At 38.9% G+C, this 23168-nt stretch overlaps 1 protein-coding gene and 1 pseudogene across 5 annotated transcripts in view; one reads left to right on the top strand and one right to left on the bottom strand.

The window, feature by feature from the left end:
- FRMD5 (FERM domain containing 5) overlaps positions 1-23168 on the top strand; it is a 335923-nt gene that overhangs the window by 112209 nt on the left and 200546 nt on the right. The window lies entirely within an intron of this gene.
- LOC112311403 (prefoldin subunit 1 pseudogene) lies at positions 18056-18536 on the bottom strand (annotated as a pseudogene).

Below are 23168 nucleotides of genomic sequence, written 5' to 3'. Positions count from 1 at the left end.
TTAGAGATAGGAGAAAGGAGGGAGAAAGAGAGGGAGAGAACCATCAATGTGTGGTTCCCTCTCACACTCCCCCTACTGGGGACTTGGCCCGAAACCCAGGCATGTAACCTGACTGGGAATTTATCAGGCGACCCTTTGGTTCAGGCTGGCATTCAGTGTACTGAGCCACACCAGCCAGGGTACAATTTTATTTTAAATAAATCATTTTTGCTGCGGAACCTAATCACCTAATTGGTCTTGAGGTAGAGAAATCCAAATGGCCTTTTTATGGTGGATGGCTTTCACAGAGAACTAATGTCATCTATTATATGTTTACCATTTCTAGATTCATGTTCAGTTTTATCTTCCAAGTTCTGGGTATACTTTGTTCTTCTTTTTTTTAAAATTTTTATTGTTATTCAATTACAGTTGTATGCCTTTTCTCCCTATCCGTCCACCCCACCCCAGCTGAACCCACTATACTTTGTTCTTATGGACTGTTAAACTGGCATTTGTTTAATACTTCATAGTTCCCAAAACAAAGTTCACGTATATTGTATTAGTTTATCCAGTTCAGTCCCTGTATCAGTCTTCTGAGAGAGGATATCATGATTCCTGTTTATACAAATGAAGATGCTTATGATCAGAGCATGTACTTGACTCGCTCAAGGTCAAAAATCTAGTAAGTAATGGGGATGGGACTTAAACAGAGATTTTCTGACTTTAAAGTCCCTGTTTGTTAAAAAAAAAAAAAAAAAAAAGCAGTAGTCTGGGGTCCAGGAGATCAAGTAGAACCAGACAATGACCTCAGTGGTCAAAAACTAGAAGGAAGCATGACCCTAAGGCACAGGTTGTTCTTTTGAAGGATTTTTGTGCCTCTGATGTGACAGTAAGGTGTAAGTTGTCTGGCTGGGTAGAAATGGTACAGAACCCATCAGAAGTGGGTTTTCAGGGATGTAGTTGCAGCCTATTTGTGAGAGTCCTGCAGACTGAGTATCCTCTGGTCCTGTCTGGGATAACTGTAGGTAAGAAGGCAAAAGTTGGAGAGAGGTATTTTTTAGAATCATTCCGGTAAGACCCTCTTCTAATTTGCCTAGAGGTGAAGATACTCACTAATGAAGCTTAACTTGTCCCTGAGGCACTTTCATTTTAGTATAAGACTTGTAAATAGAGACAAGTCAGAGGGAAAAACCAGTAGGGTTTGTGTTGTAGATAGGGGATACTGTGCCCATTAATATTTTGAAACATTAATAAGATTGAAATATGAATTTAAAAATAATGAACAAAATGATTAATACATGGAGTTCTTATACTCCCTTCAAGCTTTGATTCTCTTAAAATGATTTCTAAAACCATTTAATAGGAAGATTTTGTATAAAGCTACTTTTATTATAAGTTCATTGTAATTCCTGTACACTTAAGATAAGCATTACAGCACATGTTTTAAATATAAAAATAAGATATATTTCTGTCTCCAGGAACCTCTGGCATTTTCGTTTGAAAAGGGAGAACTATTCAGCAACTCATTTTTCTGGCATACGGGTTTGTTGTTGACTGTTTTGAAGTATCAGTTGGTGAATATATTCCCTAGCTCCTTATGCCCCAAATGGCTGAGAATGGGGACTATACTAAAGTAGCATCCATTTTTTTGTAGAGATTAAAAACAAGATGCTTATTGTCATATTTCTTCAAAGGGCTCAGAATAGGAGATGAAGAGCAACTCTAAATGTTTTGGAGTTGGAAGAAAGTTGGACCCTAGCTCCTCAAAGCTTAGTGACCTTGAGATTTACAAAGCAACTTAAAGAAACCATATGCCTTTATTGAAATCTTTCAAATGTATTGCTACATTTTAACTAAATTAGTATATCTTCAGAGTATATATAAATCAAAATTGGAACTCCATTAATCTCTACTGCAGCAAAATCATTCTGTTCTTGGTGGTTGAAACCTGTGTAGGGATGAAGTCTGAAATGGTTACTAGATTTGCGTTTGCTTTAGCTAGTGCTAGTATACATACCACTGCTCTACAACTCCTCTTTGCTTTAAGGAAAAATTTGAGACTGCTTTCTGACCTATGGAACTTCTTCACACGTAGTTATTTTAAGGGAAAAAAGTCTCCACATAATCTGCAAAAGCTATCAAATGCATTTTTAAATACTGAGATAACCAGACATGCCTTTACAAATGTGTTCTATGAACATTAAAAATTATTTAGTTTTAGGTCTACAAATCCTATTTTCCTAAGTCTTTTTTAGCCTGAGAATTACTTTTATGAAAGAGATGCCTACCCAGTATCTCAAGGATGCTGCTAGTAGCTGTGCCAAAATATTCTTAGGGACTTTGTTTATAGAAAGGATGAAACTTGAAGATTAAGAGGAATAAATCGATCAAGTTCTTGCTGGAGTAATTGATCTCTGTGATACCTTTGGCTATTGCTGAAAATGCATGCTGGCAGGAAGTTTTTAAATTACCAAAATCATCAGATTATTTGCTTGGTTCCTTTAGAGTCAGTGAAATATATGAGTGGGTAATGGAGTCTGTCCAAGAAAAAATGAGCTAAGCACTGTGCCTGGCACTGTCCTGCTGCAGATGGAAGGCCAGATGTTCAGGGGCAGTCACCAGTCATCAAGCTCACATATATAGAAACATACACTCACATGTATGCTACATATATATGTATACATGACAGTGAAAATAAAGATATTTTGTACTGCATAGGGAGACCTCATTTGCACTGGGTTGCATTCCTGGAAAAGGAACTTTAAGTGGAAATAATTTTTAAGTTTAATTTGGTTTTCCTTTAAAAGTGACATTATGATAGGGGTTATATGCTTGACAGGAGGAGGGATGCCTGAGTCTTTATGCAATTGTCTATAAATTTAATAGTTAATCAGTTATTAATGGCAGAAAAGTACAATAATAATAGCCTAGCACTTTTCAAAGATAATACATTTTCTCATTTAATTTCTCACACTATTATCTTCATTTTGTAAATGAGGAAACTGAAGTTTAGAGAGGTTCAATAATCCGAGGAAGATCATAGGGCCAGGAAGTACTGGAGGCTGGATTCATGAAAGGGATTAGAAAACACTAACCCCTTGAGCTTTTATGAGATAGAGATGTGAGGAGCAATGAGAAAATATTGAGGCCAGAGATGGGTGGTAATGGAAAAGAAGAGGTGGTCTGTGCTTTTACTCTGTTTAAAGCAATAGCAGAATAACTTTGCCAGAGGATTGTATGAGTGATTTACTTTGTTGAATGACAGTAAATTGAGGACTGTTGGTACTGCAGTTGTAAAATATATGAAGTCCTGCAAAAGGTAGGTAAAATTATAGAGTACTCTGCGCTGCTAATTTATTCTTGGTGCATGATGACATTGGGCATGATATCTCTAAAAGAGATTAGATTAGAAGAGCAAAGGAAATTATGAAGTATATAATAGCTATCCATAACCAGAATATTCAAGAATAGCCAGGATGAGATAGACTAATGCATAGTGTGTAGAAACCTAGAAAGAGTGTTGCTTTCTCAGCAATAGCAAGAAAAAGTCAGGTAATATACAAAACCATAATGTTCCTTGAACTTATCAGAGAGCTGATGTTGCAAGGCCTAAAATCTAGGGATGTATAAGCACCTTCAAGGAAAGACAGGATGCAAATGCTGGCTATCTGTGGCAAAGCATGGGAAGATGGCCACCATAAAAGTGAATAAAAATTCAGCTATAAATGTTAACAAATTATTAAAGGTGGAGTGTGGGATAGGAAGAGAGTATAGATTTTTAGGAGTTGCAGGGTGACTTCCGGTCAAGATGGAAGCATAGGTAAACATGCCTTGCCTCCTCGCCCAACTACACCAAAAATTACAACTAGACTACAGAACCACTGTCACCCAGAATCATCAGAAAATCAAGCTTCATGGAAGTCTGACAACCAAGGAATTAAAGAAATCACATTCATCCAGATGGGTAGGAACAGCACAGATGTGGAGATGTGAGGGGAGGTGCGGAGATGCAGAATGGCAGTCCCACAACTCCATGTGCTGGATAAAAATTGGGAGGGATACCTCGGGAATGAGGTATCCTAGCCCCATACCAGACCACCAAGCCCAGGGCTCCAGGGCCAGGAAGATGAGTCCCTATAACTTCTGCTGTAAAAACCAGTGGGGGTTGGGGCACCACAAGAAACAGCAGGATTCTAAGGTGTCTCATCTTAAATGACACACAATGGACTTAGGACTCAGGTCAATTCACTCCCTCTGGACTCCAGCACTGAAGCAGTAGCTGGAAGGGCACCAGTGTCATATAGGGAGAAATGGAAGTGTCTGGCATCAGGGCAAGTGCCCGGGGCAGCTTCCTCCCAGACAAACTCTAAAGGCCAGGCAGCGGCATTGTTCTCTCTCTCAGCCTTCCCCCACACAGAGCCACGGAGTGGTGACATCATATCAGAGACTCCATCAGCCTGGTTCACACAGGTTGCCCCGCCCAGGCAATAACCTAAGGTTCTACCCATTCCAGCTTAGTGTGGTTTCTACAGTAGGTCATGCTACAAAGACAAGGAGTCAAAGCAGCTCTACCTAATATATAGAAAGAAACACAGGGAGGCTGCCAACTTGAGGAGACAAAGAAATATGGCCCAAATGAAAGAACAGAACAAAACTCCAGAAAAAGAACTAAACAAAATGGAGATAAGCAATCTATCAGGTTGTTAGGATGTGCAAGGAACTTACTGGGTACTTGAACAGCATAAAAAAGACCAAGGCAGAAATGAAAGTTACACTAAGAGAAATAAAAACTTACAGGGAACCAATAGCGGAGTGCATGATGAAGCCAAGAATCAAATCATTGATTTGGAACATAAGGAAGAAAAAAACATTCAATCAGAACAGCAAGAAGGATAGGCTAAGGAGCCTCTGGGACATCTATAAACATACCAACATTCAAATCATAGGGGTGCTGGAAGGAGAAGAGAAAGTGCAAGAAAGAAGATGAAAACTTACTTGAAAAAATCATGAAAGAAAACTTCCCTAATTTGGTGAAGGAAATAGACATACAAGTCCAGGAAGCACAGAGAACCCCAAACAAGATGGACACAAAGAGGACCACACCAAGACACATCATAATGAAAATGCCAAAGGTTAAAGGTAAAGAGAGACTCTTAAAAGCTGCAAGTGAAAAGCAGTTATTCCCTACAAAGGAGTTCCCATAAGACTGTCAGCTGATTTCTCAAAAGTAATGTTGCAGGCTAGAAAGGACTGGCAGGAAGTATTCAAAGCCATGAAAAGCAAGGACCTACAAGCTAGATTACTCTATCCGGCAAATCTATCATTTAGGATGGAGGGGCAGATAAAGTGCTTCCCAGACAAGGTAAAGCTAAAGGAGTTCATCATCACCAAGCCATTATTACATGACATGTTAAAGGGACTTACTAAGAAAAAGAACATCAAAACTATGAACATTAAAGGGGTAATAAGTTTGTAACTGTCAACAATTGAATCTAAAAAACAACCTCAGCAAACAAGCAGAACAGAAACATAATCATAGATATGGAGATCATTTGGAAGGTTATCAGCTGGGATGGGAAAGGAGGAGAATCGGGGGAAAGATGCAGAGATTAAGAAGTACAAATTGGTGTCTACAGAATAGACAGGGGGTGTTAAGAACAGCATAGGTAATGGAGTAGCTAAGGAATTTATATGCATGATCCATGGACATGAACTAAGGGGAGGAGTAAGCTGAAGGGAATTGGGTGTACTAGGTGGAGGGGGCAAAGGGGGAAAAATTGGGACAACTGTAACAGCGTAATCAATAAAATATATTTAAAAAAGAACTCTTAGGAGCTGCAGACACAAATAGTGTTTGTACCTACTTATAATTCATATTCAAGGTTCTTTTTTGGAAATTCTTTAGAAAGTTTGGGGACAGAGTGGGAGACCAAATTTTCCCTTGGTTCTGCAGGAGTAGAGAGGGAATCAGCTGCAGCTGTGGGAAAGACACAATGCTCTACCTGTACCTTTCTCTAAGGAAAAAAGCCTTTATTCCTTTGAAGAAGAACAGCAAATTGTGTTGCACCCTAAGGTACAGATGGAAACCCAGCTGGCTGGGGAGAAAAGGAAATAAAACACCATCTACCTATGGGGGTAAAGGTTAAACCATCTGAGGCCCAGACCATTATAGGTCTCTTACATGACATATAGAGTAAAAATATTGTAGGACACACAAAAAGCAAGAAGAACCAGCCCTCTCTCAAGAGACAAAGCAATCAACAGAACAAGACTTAGGACTGACCCAGATGTTCAAAACATCATACAGGGAGTTTAAAATGAGTATAGTTAGTATGTTAAGCAGAGGTCTCCAACCCCGTGCTGTGGACTCGTACCAGTCCATGACCTGTTAGGAACTGGACTGCACAGCAGGAGGTGAGCGGCAGGCAAGCAAAGCTTTGCCTGAGTTTGGCCTCCAGTCTCCTGGTGTCTCCTCCCACCCCTGGCCTGTGGAAAAATTGTCTTCCACGAAACCAGTCCCTGGCACCAAAAAGGCTGGGGACTGCTGTGTTAGAGGATTCAGTGGAAAAGATAGACAACATGCATGAACAGATAGGGAGTTTCAACAAAGAGATGGAACTATAAGAAGCACCAAATAGCAGTGGTAACCATTTAAAACAGTAATAGTGATAAAGAATGCCTTTCATGTCATTAATAGACTTGCCACAGCTGAGGAAAGAATCAGTAAACTTGAAGATAATCAATAGAAATTACCCAAACTATTGGGTTGGCCAAAAAGTCCATTTAGTTTTTTTCTGTAAAATAAAAGACACATTTTTTTAAATTTTTATTGTTATTCAATTACAGTTGTATGCCTTTTCTCCCCATCCCTCCACCCCACCCCAGCTGAACCCACCTCCCTCCCCCACCTCCACCCTCCCCCTTGATTTTGTCCATGTGTCCTTTATAGTAGTTCCTGTAATCCTCTCTTCCCACTCTCCCCACCCCACTCCCCCCTGGCTATTGTTAGATTGTTCTTAATAAAAGAAACATTTTTCATTTTCACCAATAACTTTATTGAGTTCAGTATTTTGAGTATGTCAGCTGTCTCTCGTGTGGTATAATGTCGATGGTTCTCAATTAATGTCTATTTGATTGCTGTCAACTTCAAATGGCCTAACTGACCATGTAGCATCATCCACTGAGAAATCTCCAGCATGAAACTTCACAAGCCACTTTCAACACGTTCATTCAGTCACAACACCTCCTCCATACACTGCACAAATCTTATTTTTCATTGCAGTTGCATTTTTACCTTTCTTGAAATAATAAAGCATAATATGCCAAAATGTTGCTTATTTTCTTCCATTTCAATATTAAAATGGCTGCACAACAATTTACCAATTTTGATGGTTTTTTTTAGATGCACACTGATATGACAGCTGTCACAATACAATCTAACAAATTTGTTTTGAATGATGTTAAAGACAACTAAGCACCATTGGAGTCATCGTACAGGAAAAAAAACTGAATGAACTTTTTGGCCAACCCAAATAAAACACAAAGAGAACAAAAGAGTAGATGAAAAAACACTGCCAAACAGAGCAGAGCATCCAGCAGTTCAAAGACAACAATAATGTACATATAATTGGAATCACAGAAGAAAAGACAGAGAGAATGGGCAGAAGAAATATTAGAAGACATGTAGCTGAGAGTTTTCCAAAAATAAGGAAATAAAGGACATCAAATAACTAACCCAAAAAAGCTCAGAAAAATTCCATGTAGGATAAATGCCAAACACAATACACACATCCCTATCTAGACATATCGTATTCAAATTTCTGAAAGCTAAAGGTAAAGTGAAAATCTAGAAGTCAGCAAAAGAAAAAAGACACAGAGGAACAAAGATGCTAATCAGAGTAGACCTCTCATCAGAAACCTTGCAAGCCCAAAGACAGCACTCTTGAAAGTGCTGAAAGGATAAACTTTAAGTGTCAGTCCAGAATAGCCTTTCAGTGAAAAACTGTTACAGGAAGCAGAGAAGAATATTATAAAATGATAAAGTGTCAGTCCACCAGGGAGATAGAACAATTATACATGCATCTAACAACAGAACACCTAAATACAGAAAGTAAACAGTGACATAACTGAAGGGAGAAATAGGCAGCAATAATAGTAGGAGACTTCAATATTCTACTTTCAGTAATGAATAGAAAACATCCAGAATGAAAATCAACAAGGAAATGTTGGACTTGGACCACACTTTAAGACCAAATGGAACTGACAGACATATGAGGGGGGCCCCAAAACCCCTGGAATTATCTTCTGGAGGGCGGGCCCCTTGTGGTACAAGCTTCCTCTACTCGGTGAGTGTTCTAGGAACCCATCTGTATCACTGTACCAGCTGGTGGTGGTGTAAGAGGCTCTGTTTGGCTTCAGTGATTTTTTTTTTAAGATACTTTCAACACATTTGTCCATTTCATGATGGATGATTTATGAACACACCTGCCCATACCATGCTGAGTATTTAGCAGTTTTTGACAAAAAAACTGGGATGATCCCTGTGCCCCACCCTCCCAACTCACCTGATCTTGCTCTGAGCAACTTTTTTGTTTGTTTCCCTGGATGAAAAACATCCTCAAATGTTTTGCAGATGTGGAAGAGGTAAAACAAAAAAAAAGGCAGGAGCACTAAAAGGCATCAAAATCGACAAGTTCAAAAACTGTTTTGAGCAGTGGAAAAACATCTCAGTAGGTGTATTGCATCAAATGGAAAGTATTTTGAATGTGACTGAGGTTTAAACATGTAAGAATAAATACACAATTTTTAATAAATTCCAGAATTTTGGGGGTCCCCCTCATATACAGAACTCTCCATGCAACAGCAGCAGAATTCTCCCCAAACACAAACAGAACTTTCTCCAGGATAGACCACATATTGGGTTACAAATGAAGTCTTAAAACATCTAAGAAGATTGAAATCATAACAAGTATATATGCTGATCACAGTGGAGTAAAAGTAGAAATCAATACTAGAAGGAAAACTGGAAAATTCACAGTATGTGGAAATTAACAGACTCTTGAACAATCATTGGTTAAGGAAGAAATAAAAAATGAAGTTAAAAAACATCTTAAGACAAAAGAAAACAAAAGCCAACATACCAAAACTTATGGGATGCAGCAAAAACAGTACTAACAGGGAAGTTTATTGTGATAAATGCTTACATTAAAAAAGAAAGATCTGAAACAACATAACCTTACACCTCAAGGACCTGGAAAAAAGAACAAAGCTCAAAGTTTGCAGAAGAAAGTAAATTACATAGATTAGAGCAGAAATAAGTAAGAAAAGTGATAGAAGAAATCAACAAAACCATAGGTTTTTAAAAAAAGATAAACTTGAAACACCCTTAGCTAGACTAAGAAAAAAAGAAATGAAAGAGGAGACATTACAACTGATGCCACAGAAATAAAAAGGATCATAAGGGATTACTACTATGCCAACACTGGATAACCAAGAATAACTGGATGAATTCCTAGAAATGTACAGCCTACCAAGACTTAACCCGTGAAGAAATAGAAAGTCTGAACAAACCTGTAACTAGTAAGGAGATTGAGTCAGTAATCAATACTCTCAATAAAGAAAAGCCCAGGGCCAGAGGGCTTCACTGGTGAATTCTACCAATATTTAAAGAAGAGTTATTTTAGCCAATCCTTCTCAAACTCTTCCAAAAATATTGAGGAGAAAACACTTTGAAACTCATTTTTTGAGGCCAGCATTACCCTGATACCAAAGCCAGATACTTGTATATACAACAAGAAAACTACAGATCAATATCCATGATGAGTGTAGGTACAAAAATCCTTAACACAATACCAGCACACTGTATCCAACGGTATAGCAGGTCCTCAAATAATGTTGTTTCATTCAGTGTTGTTTTATTGTAACTTTCGTGAGATGATGTAGGAACTTAACTCTTGTGTTTTTTCACATTATAGTTCAGTATTTTTTTTTTAATTTTAGTAATTAGGTAGCTTTTTTTTTATTGTTGTTCTATTACAATTGTCCCAATTTTCCCTCGTTGCTCTCCCAGCCCTGCTCACTCCCCACTCCCACAATCAATCCATACTCTGTTGTCCATGTCCATGGGTTATTTATACCTGTTCATTGATTAGACCCTTCCCCTTCTTTCCTGCCTTATCCCCCTCCACCCTCCCCTCTGGTTGCTGTTATTCTGTTCCTTGTTTCCATGCCTCTGGTTATATTTTGCTTGTTTGTTTTGTTGATTAGGTTCCTCTTGTACATGAGATCGTAGGGTATTTGTTTTTTGCCTCCTGGCTTATCTCACTTAGCATAATACTCTTCAGTTCCATCCATGCTGTTGTGAAAGGTAGGAGTTCCTTCTTTCCTTCTGCTGCATAGTATTCCATTGTGTAAATGTACCACAGTTTTTTGATCAACTCATTTACTGATGGGCACATAGGTGGTTTCCAGCACTTGGCCATTGTAAATAACGCTGCTATGAACATTGGGGTGCATAGGTTCTTTTGAATTGGTGTTTCAGGATTCTTAGGGTATAATCCCAACGGTGGAATCACTGAGTCAAAAGGCAGTTCCATTTTTAATTTTTTGAGGAAATTCCATACTGTTTTCCACAGTGGCTGCACCAGTCTGCATTCCTACCAAAAGTACACTAAGATTCCCTTTTCTTCACAACCTCACCAGCACTTGCTCTTTGTTTATGTTGGCCATTTTGACCAGTGGGAGGTGGCATTTCATTGTGGTTTTAATTTGCATCTCTGATGGCTAGTGATGCTGAGCATCTTTTCATATGTCTGTGGGCCCTCTGTATGCCCTCCTTGGAGAAGTGTCTGTTCAAGTCCTTTGCCCATTTTTTAATTGGATCGTTTGTCTTCTTGGTGTTGAGTCATATGAATTCTTTATATATTTTGGAGATCAAACCCTTGTCTAAGGTATCATTGGCAAATATGTTTTCCCATAATACGGTGAGTTCCCTTTTCATTTTGATGATGTTTTCTTTAGCTGTGCAAAAACTTTTTAAGTTGTCCCCTTTGTTTACTCTTTTCTTTATTTCCCTTGCCCTTGAGGATATATTGGCAAAAATATTGCTGCGTGGGAACTCCTGTTTATATCAGTTAGCCTATTGTAAAATATGTTTTGTTATATGTTGTTTTGTCACAGTTCTAAGAACCTATCAAAGACATTAAGTGAGAACATACTATACATTAAACAATCAGATAAGCCCTGACCAGGGTGGCTCAGTTGGTTGGAGTGTCGCCCTGAACATGGAAAGGTCACAGGTTGGATTTCTCATCAGGGCACATAGCTAGGTTGCAGGTTCTATCCCCTGTCCAGGAGTGTATGGGAGGCAGCCAATCGATGTTTCTCTCTTACATCAATGTTTCTCTCCCCACCCTCTCTCTCTCCCTTCCCCTCTCCCTAAAATCAATGAACACATCCTCAAATGAAAATTGAAAAAAAAAAAAAAAAAAAAGGATTGTATAGCATGACCAAGGGGGATTTATCCCTGAGCTACAAGGATGGTTCAACATACAAAAATCAATTAATGTGATATCACATTAGCACAATACCGGATAAAAATCACATGGTTGCCTCAATAGATGCAGAAAAAGAGTTTGACAAAATTCAATACCCTTACCTTAAACTATACACAAAAACAACTCAAAATGGATTTAAGACTTGCTGTATTTTGCTGTGTGTAATGCGCTCCTGTGTATAATGTCCGCCCATGTTATTGGCCTAAACTTTCAGGGAAAAAATCTTCTGTTTTAATTTTTAATTCAATTTTTATTTATACTTAGAAACAAAACCGATTATCGTATTCCAGGTATTATTTTACATGCAGATACTGTGATTGCTTTCTAGAGTTACACTTTTAAGACATAAGAATAAATAAAAGAATTAAAAACATTTATATAGATACAGAATTAGTACTACCCATGTTTAATGTGCATCCTTATTTTTCCCTCAAAAATTGGGGGAAAAAAGTGCACATTATACACGGCAAAATACAGTAAATGTAAGATTTGAAACTGTAAAACTGCTAGAAGAAAAACATTGGGAGAGAGTTTCACAATATTGGTCTTGGCAGTGACTTTATGGCTGACACCAAAAGCACGGGCAACGAAAGCAAAAATAAGCAAGTGGGACCATATCTAACTAAAAAGCTTCTATACAGCAATTGTTGGTAGGAATGCACATTGGTGCAACCACTATGGAAACAGTGTGGAGTTTCTTCAGACAATTAAAGATGGAATTTTCATGTATTATGGGACAGACATTGTGATAAATGCAGTATGTCTGGCATTGGCAAATTTTGTTTTGTCAAGGCCAGACTGTAAATATTTTTGCCTTTACAGGCCACATACAGCTTTTTTTCCTAGCATATATATTTTTTTGATGGTTTTGTTTTTACATACTTTAAAAAATGTAAAGGCTGTTTAGTCTGAGAGCTATACAGACAGTCTGCAGACTGTATTATGCCTGGGCCTCTAATTTGCCTGTGTTGGGTCTGTAGCTTGAGTTTTTACCTCAGCACATGTTACTCTGTAACAAAATACAAACCAATTGTATATCCCTGAGAAGGTTGTAGAATGGATCAAAGGCAGATGTAAGTTGAGAGCTAATTGTCATATTTGCATGGGTTTTTTGCTGTAGAAAGGATGATTTGACAACATTAAAGAAGTAATTTATATCACCTACTACCGTAGCACTATAACCAAGTCCATATTATTCCAACCCTGACCTTCTTGCAGCATATTTTAAGGACACTAATTTTTAATGTATTTTCAGCATGTAAAAATAACTTCAACATTCCTATTTTAAAAATCTCATTATCATTTTTTATAATCTAATAGAATGTTAAAAAATTTATCGGTCAGATTTCAATTATGCAACTTTATCAGAGCTAGCCGCTTTTTTTTCCCTCTAATCACATAACATTTGAGCAGATTTTTTCAACAAGTGACTGCAAAGCAAGAGAAAATAGACTTCTGAAGCAGGAGGGAAGAGACAAAACGGTGCACATGCGCATTGAGAATGACAAAAAGACGAGTAGGATGGGGTAGGATTGTCAGAATGGTGCATTTTATACCTAAAAGATCAATTTCTATTTAAGATTTTGATAAAAGTTTTGGTCTTCAGTGTCATTCTTGGTTTTGATTTTCTTTGTGCAGAAGTGCTTTCAGCTTTTTTTGTTTCTCCTAAGACTGGTGCTGGTGCTTTATTGCTACTCTTCCTTTTCTTTGCTAGCCTGTCCCCAGCAATTTTCTGCAGCTTTGGCTAAGGTTATATCTCCATTCCCATCTTATGTCTTTTCATTTGCCCATCACCCTTCCCAAATACTTTAACTTTCATATGAATGAAAATATATTTTATAATTTAAAAAACAAATACAACCCCCTCTCCCTGACAATATCATTCTATTGTTTTCTGGGACTCTTGGGGGTCCCTGACACCCTTTCAGAAAGTTCTTGGAGTCACAGCTATTTTCATAATAATGCTAGGTATTATTTCCCTTTCATACTCTCTTGAATTAAAACATAATTTCACAAAGTTCTTAGTTGTAATATCTAATAAAGTAGATATTAATAGATATAATCCACATAAACAAGAGCTCTTTAAATCCTTAATTATTTTTAGTGATGTAAAGGGATCCTGAGAATGGCTGATATGTCCTCTCCTATCAGCAAACATTGATTAAGCGCTTTTCTATTTTCAGGCAGAGTTCTGGTACCTTGGAATAAATGGCAGAACCTTCCTTCAAAAGATCTCACAGTTTAAATAGGGAGATGTTGGTAACAGGCTACATACAACCTTTCAGGTGTCAGATGAATAAGGCCTGAGGATCTAATGTAAAATATGGTGACAATAGTTCATAACACTGTATAGTATAGTTGAAATTTGCTAAGAGAGTAGAATTTAAATGTTTTCACCAAAAAGAAGAATAAATCTGTGAAGTGATGGATGTGTTAATTAACTGGATGGGGGGAATCCTTTCATAATGTATATCAAACCACCATGATGTTCACTTTAAATATCTTAAAAATTTTATGTCAATTATACCTCAGTACAGCAAAGTTTTATAAAAATCTCACAATTCAGGGAAGAAGACAGACTCCTCAAAGAATAAGTAGCGTTGGATGTGGTAAGTGCAGAGATGCTATGCATCGTGGGAACCCAGAGGGAGGGCTACCTAACTCATTGTGGTCGTAGTGCTGGTGGTAGGAGGGAGCAGTGAGAGTTGGAGCCATATCTGTTAAGCATAGTCCTAGAGGAGATGACCGTTGAACCACTGATTTTAAAGATCACAAGGAGTTCGCTAGGTGAAGGACTGGTAGGAGGCATTCTTGAAGAAGGAGCAGGAGCAAAGGAATGCAAACAAGGAAGAGTGCAATGTAAACACAAACAGGTCTGTGTTACTGTGTGAGGGTGGGCCTTGGGGAGGAGTGGAGATGAGACTAGAGAGATGCCAGGGAACAGAGCTTAGCCATTTTTGGTTGGTTAGGAGTTTGGACTCCATCCTTAGAAGGAAAGGAAGCTTCACCTTTTTTTTCTTTTTTAGCACATACTTGGTTTTATTGCTTTTTTCTATACATGACAAATTTGGTTTATTAAAATAATATTATTAATTATTGAATGCAGATTTACTTCTAAATATTTCACATATATCAATACTTTATATACATCCTTATTTTCCATATAAGAAAATGAAAGGTGAAAGAGATTAAGGAAACATAGCTGTCTAGACAATGAAATGAAATTCAAGTTCAAGTCAGCCTTGCTCTGGACTCAGCACTCTTTCCCAGCATGCTATAGCACCTGTCTGTATAAAAGAAAAGGAGAAAGGGTAAGATCTGAGATGAGAACAGCTGGTTATAATACTGTTCTCAAAAATTAAAACTAGCTCTGAATGTGCCAGAAACTGCATTTTGCGTTACAAAGGGGTGAGGTTTCTAGTTGTGTGAGTTATACCTCAATAAAGTAAGATCCTGTGTTGAGATGCATAGAGCTTTTATACATACAACTGAGATAATAAAATTAAGACTGACTTATAGTATAAAAATAAAGCCCTTCTATTAACATTTGTTGATAGACAGCAAATGGGCTCTTGATAGGCTTCTGTGAAAATAAACCCTTAGGAGCTCCAAAGGCAGGTTATGAGGCATATGTGTAAATTGGGTCACAGCCCTGTACGTGGTTATATGTGGAAATTCAAAGACTTCTGCAGTGAATGTGTATAAAATAAGCTTGTTCTATATCATGATTTAACTTTGTTTTTCTGTCTTTTATACCACGGACCTTTCGCTGTGTTCTCTGTTTTGTATTGTTTATATATTGATTTTTGTTTTGGCTTTAAAATCAAGTACTTAATATCTTTTTTAAAATATTTAATTTATTTATTTTTAGAAAGAGGGAAAAGGAGGGAGAAAGATGGGGAGAGAAACATCAGTGTGTGGTTGCCTCTTGCACACCCCCAACTGGGGACCTGGCCTGCAACCCAGGCATGTGCCCTGATTGGGAATCAAACCAGTGATGCTTTGGTTCACAGGCTGGCACTCAATCCACTGAGACACACCACCTGGGGCTTAAATCTTTTAATGTCTGCTTATAGATCTTGGTTACTTCTAGGCTTGTAATACCTTGAAAAAATAGATGGAAAATAATATTTATTACAACTTAACTTATTAAAAATAAGTTGTATTACCCCTAATTGAGAAACATGTTTGCAAGGTCATGGTCTTTCATAGGAAAACATTTAACTTTATTTTTTTTTGTAAAACAATTTAATCATCACTTTTAAAACACGGTAATAAGCTTAATAGGAGGGAAGTATGTGGTAAATATTCACCATCCATTTAGTTATAATGGGCAGTAATGATAATGTGTTTCCTTGTTAAAGCTAATGAATGTAAAAACTATTTCCATTTCTTGAAAGGCTAAATTGAAAACTGCTAGAGCTAAGCAGGATTGACAGGAAAGAAACAGTGACAGGCAACAAAATAAATAATGGAAAGATGAATCTTCACTCCACCACAAATGACAAAACACTTTACCAAATCTGCATTATTATTTTTTTTGCAGTCATTTAAATCTAACTCTGACAGTTTATTACAACTGGCACATTTGTTTTGAAGAAACTTTGCTTTTCAGAACGTGGAAATAATTTGAGTTAGAAGCTCTTGACTACTACATATGGTACCAATATTAAACTTTCAGCAACGTTATTCATAATAGCCAAAAAGTGGAAATAACTCAAATGCCCATCAACTGAGGAGTGGGTAAATAGAAGGTGGTATATCCATACAAGGGAATATTCTGTAGCAATAAAAAAAAAATATATATATATATATATATATATATATATGTTGCAACATGCATGAGCCTTGAATACATGCTAAATGAGAGAAACTAGTCACAAACACTACGTATTGTGTGATTCTATGTGTATAAAATGTTCAGTATAGGCAAATTTATGGAGATAGAAAGGAGTGTTGAAGAGCTGAGGGAAATGGGAGGTGGGAAATGGGGAGTGACTGGGAATAGGTTGTGAAGCTGCTTTTGGGGATGATGAAAATGTTCTAAAATTTTTTTGTGGCAAAGGTTGGAAAAGCCTTTGTATATACTGAAACTCACTGAAATTGTATACTTTAAATGAATTATTTGTTTAAATGAGTGTTATATAGTTTGTGAGTTATATCTAAATAAAGCTGTTTGAGCTATCTATCCATTTGTCTCCATCTCAGCAGTGAGAGTGATAACTTGAATACTAAAAAGTTTGAAAAATGCATGTTATGAGGGGAGATAAAAGGCCAAAGACTGTTGTACAGAATGTCTAACCAAAACTATTCTGTAAAACTGCTTCACAATTTGAATAGGATTTTGTTCCTTTGTAAAAGTACCCTGTATCTTGTGGTTACTTAATTAATATTTAATTCCTATTTTCTCTCTTTGTGGAGAAACTTTGGACTCTGACAGAGCTCATTCTGTGTTGACTTGACAAGGTCTTCTGAGGTCTTACAAGGCCTTGGAGACTAGCACTGTTGCAACTGATGAGTCAAGTGCACACCCGAGCCGGCTGTATTTCCAAGGCTATACTTATGTTATGGTAAATGACGTGAGGACAATACATCTAGTATATCAGCCACAAAGAGGTTTTTCTTCCTGATTGTTCATTGTATCTTCTTGTCCTAGCATGTCTTTCTTTGGTAACAGAAGGAAAAATCTCCCAACTATAATTGCCAGAGTTCCCTTTTTCCCCATCCTAGATTCTGGGGATATGAGTGTAGGCAAAGCTTTTGTTTCAAAATTGTCATCTCCTTTTATCCATTTCCCTTCTCCATTCCAAGCCTTTAACCAAAGGGTTTGGATTGGTGAGCTTTTCAGATTTGTTTACTCTGTGGACAGCTGGGAGCATGGTCAATTTCTTTCTTCAATTACTTGTCTAAGTAATTCCCAAGTGAGTCAGTGAAACCCTAAGTCTAGCTCTAACCATCCCTTTGGGTAGTGGGGTGGGTTGGCTGTGGACTGGAAAACCTTTTGAATTTACAGAGTACCTTTGAAATCCTACTTTTTTGTTCTGCAGAATAGAATGAAGTCTGCTTGGGGAGTTCCTGAAAAGGCTCTCATCCTCAAGCAAACAAAAAGGAGCTTTTGTCCGGGCTAGGTTAACTTCTTCCTTTACTTTTCCCATCAAAGAGTAGTCTGTTTATGAGATTTTCATTTCCTTACCCTGATTTATCCATGGCCTTTTAAATTTAGCTTTCATTTCCATTGAATGCCAGATCTGTTTACCAGCAATAACATTCTTTTTTTTTTTTTTTTGAGCGGCATAGATGCATGTTATTGGTCTGACCAGCATGGCTCGCAGGGGGTGTGGGCAGAGTGCCCCTATCTGTCCTGGCTCCCATCTTCTCTCTCTTGGGAGTTCATGACTCACCCCCACAGGGAGGGGAGTATTGTAGGCAGGGGTGGCAGGCAGAGCTGGGATAAAGACCGTGTGTGGGGTTGGGATTTGATAGGGGTGCAGGGTGATGTAGAAAACTTAGGGTTACCAGACCATCCAGATAAAACGTCCATCAGGGTAAAGCAGAGGCCATTTTCCTGCATGAGCCCCTAGTCCTTGCCAGGAATGGTAGGGGTCAGTATGAGAAGTTCTCCCTAGAAGCTTCCTACTATGTCCTTCAGGTCATCAGCATCTCCCGGATGTTGTCCTCAGCTTCCTTCACACTGCGCTCCAGGTAGGATTTTTTCTGTTTCAATTCTTTAATTTTTTCTTCTGCTATTTTCTGTTTCTCTAACAGCTGATTGTGAATTATCTCTTTGGACTGAAGAATAAACATTCTTCCTACACCTTCACACATGTTAGTCTCATCTACCAAAGTCATAATCTCTGTATCTGTAAGATGGGCATGCTTTTTCGTTCTGTTTAGCTGTTCAGTCTGTATGTCTGCAAGCTTCACCTTTTGTTGAGTGTCAATGACTTTGGCTTGAAGCTCTGTGAAGGCCTTTTTCAACTCCAGATCCATGGGCACCGCCATCTTGGCTCACTCTCTGAGCCTGCACAGCAATAACATTCTTACAGATGAGGACCTACTTCAGTCCTAAACTTTCAGTCCTCTTTCTCCTTGACCTTAGTGATAACACTCCTGACCACTCCCTCCTAAGAACTCACGCTGTCTTTGACTGGAACTCAACTGATACTTACTGAGTTCAACTACTTTTCTCACACCGAAGCATGTAGGCTTACTTCTTACATTTCAGCTAATGCATCTTTGTCTCTCGCAATGAACTACATGCACTATTTCTCTCATCTCTTAATTGGAGTAACCTCTCAAGGCTCTACATGACCAACTGTGTCTGGTTTATAATTAGACCTAGGGTAGTGCGTGTATCCAGGAGGTTAAAAAGTAATTGCAAAGAATGGTTAAAGGACCCAAGTGGACTGCTTCTGCCATTGAGTGTGATATGGTAGTTACCATAAAAATCAATTAACAAGGCTTTTCTACAAAGTCAGTAGTGCAAAGCCTTTTTGTTCTACAATACCTTAACCTAGGGTTCTTCAGACTTTAGAGAGATCAGAGTCACTATGATTAATGATTTAAATAGATTTCTGGACCATGGCCAAACCTGTTATTTAGAATCTCTTTAAGAGGTCCCTAGGAATCTGCATTTTTAAAGAAGCATCCAAGTGATTCTGGTACAGTCAATGTAGCCATCATTCTTGGAGCAAACAATCCCACAATCCCCTTTCCTTTGTAGGCTACATCCGCAGAGAATAAGGAAGAACTAATAGTAATTTGCAAAATGTAGTATAAGTTGCCTAGGACCTGAAATATATCTATTTCTGAAACAATAACTGTACCGACCACCTTATATTTGTTTATCCTCACCCTGGGAATAAATACATTTATTGCCATTCTTTATAATGAAGATCACCTGCTGTCAGTCTATTTCCACCTTCACAGGAGTTTCAGAATCATCTGTAAGAGTCCTGGAACCCAGAGGCACCCAAGAGAATTATCAACAAGAAATATATAGTAAGTAGGTTAGTTAATGAGGTTATGGTGTTAATGTTGTTTCACATTGTATAAAATACTCTACCATGTCTACATTTTGGAGGAAACGTGTATATCCTCCAATATTTTGACTGACTTGTTTTGATTTCATCCACTGCCTGCTCCCCATAAGCCTTCTCTCTACCCACCTTCTTGTGCAGAAAGCCGCAGAGAATTACATGAATAGCTGCCAGTCACAAAGTTGGCTTCCCCAGCTTGGCATCACAAGGCCTGAAGGACTAATTTATAGCTGCAGGACCTAGTTCTTTTGTCTAAGCCCTTTAGCCTAACAAGTAGAAAAAAAAATCCAAAAAACTAGGATTCTTTCATATAGCAACTTTTCCAGGAGATGGAATCTTAGGCTCAGAATACAAGCCTCCTGCAGTTCCCATCTGTGTTGGGGAATATCACCTCCTCACATGGTGTCTCATTGGCATAGTTGTCACTTTCTTTTGTAGTAAGAGACCCTGGATTCACTTGGAGGTCACTAAGACTAATAAAGTAGGGGAGTTGTTTTTTTTTTTTTCTTTTTTCTTCTTTTCTTGTTGTTCAAGTATAGTTGTCTCTATTTTCCCTCCCCCACTTCCCCCACCCCACCCATCTCCACCTCCCACCCTCCATCCTACTGCCCTCTGGCTTTGTCTGTGTGTCCTTTATACATGTTTTTTGACAACCCTCCCCCTTTTTCCCCCTGTTATCCTCTCCTCTCTGGTTACTCTCAGTTCTTTATTTCAGTGTCTTTGGTTATATTTTGCTTGCTTGTTTGTTTTGTTGGTTAGGTTCCTCCACTTAAAGGTGAGATTATATGGGATTTGTATTTCACCACCTGGCTTATTTCACTTAGAATAATGCTCTCCAGATCCATCCATGCTGTCGCGAAGGGTAGGAGATAGGATGGTTTTTAATTCAGAGGAGCAACTTGTCAACAGCTTGTATTTTAAAATGTCGTAGGAGGAAGTATATTGTATTCATAGAGTATGTGTTTCATAACTGGTGACTTTAATGCGTCTGAGGTGTACCCTAATTATTTCTAGTATTTTGGATTCCCTTTGCTGCTAGGTGATGATATGGATGTTTGAGGTGCAAAATTGTGAATAAGAAGGCATCAGATTCATTCAGGGTGACTGGATTTCAGCTCTAGCACATTAATTCAAACTCTTTCCCCTCTGTCCTCTATCTTTTAAAATAGGAGACTTTTGGGTATGCTCTAATGTTGTGTTCCCACTGTGGCTGGACGTAGAGTTCAGTGAAGTTTTCAGAATGTTAAATACTCTAAGTTAAATCACCAAAAGTGAAAGCCAGCAAAAAAACTGCTTAATCAGAATCATTTGGTCGAGATCACATAAGGTTGTCTTTTTAGATGCTGTGGGACTCTTGAAGATTCTTTGTAGAGAATTTAGGGTTGTTTGGATGTGTTTTTAGTGGCAGAGGTAATCCTAATGGCTGCCTCCACAGGAAGTCTGAAACCATCCCAGGGCTGGCCTCTCTGTGGTAATTGCAAGTAGACATCAAAAGATGATGCTTCTACATATTGGATACTGGTAGGCTAGTAACAATCTCCATATCTATTAAGGGGGTCAGGGTATCAAGTCAGTTTGGAGAATAGAATGATGATATGATTCAAAATAGGGGCTAAGTATCATAAATTTGCTTCTTTTTCCCATTCTGTACAACTGGGAACTGAATTTTTCTATGCTTTCTTTAACAGTGGGTTTGTGTGTGTATGTGTGTGTGTGTGTGTGTTTCCATAATCATGTGTTGGGAATTCACATGTGTCAGAGAAATCACTTTGGCCTCCCAGGGGAAGCCTTGGTTTGGTCAAGATGTGGCCATGAATCAGAAGCCCCAGGCTCACCTGGGAGCCTGTTATCTTCCATAATCTCAGGCTCCACCCCAGACCTAACATATCAGAATCTGTGTTTGAACAAGATCACCAGGTAATTTGTATGGACATTAGAGTTTGAGAGGCACTGGCACAGGGAATCACAGCTATTTATTTTACTAGTTGTGGACACACTATTTTCCAGCTTCTTTTGATCGCTCTTGATGGTAAAAGGAATTAAATGAATACAAAAAATGTAGTAATGTGTGGAGTAGACTCCTTTAAGTGACAGTTGTGACAGTTTCTCTTTAGAAGGCATCAGAAGTGTCAAATGATTATTGGTGAGGAAATGGTACATTTGTGATTGGCGTTCATAGTTGTCCAACTCGGTACATAAAGGGAGACCCAAGGCTCTGTCACAAACTACCTTCTAGATTGCTTTCCTGCTAGTGTGTTCTTTTGTAGAGAATATGCTTTCTGTTCAGTGAAGAGTCAAGTGGCCAGAGTGAGTCATATAGGCATTGAAGCTTGAACTTTTTGTTTGTTGTTTTGTTACTCAGAACTTTTGGGATTGTGGCATTTCTTTTCTGGCTGCTTTAGGCCTCTGGCTCCTGCTGATGCACATATTTCAGGGTCAGGCCAGGTCTGTGCTGCTGCAGGTCCTTCTCCTGTATTTTAAGCAGATGACATTTCACATCAGGATGCAATGCCCATGTCATTCAAATGCTGTTCCACAGCTCCTGGAGCGCAAGGACTCAGTAAATTTAGCATGATTGCATGCAGATATTTGAAAAGTCAAATGCGTATATGAAACAGTCTGTTAGGCTGTCATTGGCGTAAAACAAGAACAAGTTAGAATCAGTTGTTTGGGAGGAATATTTTGGCATGGTTTCTCTGAAGTTGGGTAAACATCATTTGTCTGTGTACCCATCTGGGCACACAGTAGCAGTCCTTCTGCCTACAGAAGGAATTTGCACACATTAAAAGAGTTACTGGTGGAGAACCAAGATGGCAGCGTAGGTAGACACACTGCGCCTCCTCGCAAAACCAGAACTGACAGAAAATCGAATGGCAAGGAAGTCCGACACCAAGGAAATAAAAAATAAACATTCATCCAGACTGGTAGGAGGGGCAGAGAGGACTTGCGTGGCCGTGGCGGGACCGAACTGGCAGAGTGTGGGACGAACAAGGCAGGCAGTCCGACCACTAGCAGACCCCGTGGCCCCACATTCACACACATATAAACCGAGAGGGCCGGACTCAGAGTGGCGAAGAACGGGGCAGGCAGAGCTGGGGTAGCGCCCCGCAGCCCCATATTCGCGCACAGATAAACCGGGACAAACGGTGGGGAGCGAAGCAGACTGTGTAACCCAGGGCTCCAGCTCGGGGGAAATAAAGCCTCAAACCTCTGATTGAAAACGCCCGTGGGGGTTGGGGTGGCAGCAGGAGAGACTCCCAGCCTCACAGGAGAGGTCCTTGGAGAGACCCACAGGGACCTAGGGAGTGCACAAGCCCACCCACTCGGGAACCAGCACCAGAGGGGCCCAGTTTGATTGTGGGTAGTGGAGTGAAATATTGAAATCCGGTGGAGAGTGGAGCGGGGGCCATTGCTCCCTCTCGGCCCCTCCCCCACATACAGTGTCACAGCACAGTGACCAGCGTTACCCCGCCCGGGGGACACCTAAAGCTCCGCCCCTTTAAGTAACAGACACGCCAAGACCAAAAAAAAAAAAAAAAAGGCCCAAATGACAGAACACTTCAAAGCTCCAGAAAAAATACAACTAAGCGAGGAA

The sequence above is a fragment of the Desmodus rotundus genome, chromosome 7 (assembly GCF_022682495.2).
Source record: "Desmodus rotundus isolate HL8 chromosome 7, HLdesRot8A.1, whole genome shotgun sequence".
NCBI classification, from domain to species: Eukaryota; Metazoa; Chordata; class Mammalia; order Chiroptera; family Phyllostomidae; genus Desmodus; species Desmodus rotundus.
The sequence above is the reverse complement of the archived record's forward strand: the minus strand, read 5'-3'. Positions and strand labels throughout refer to the sequence as shown.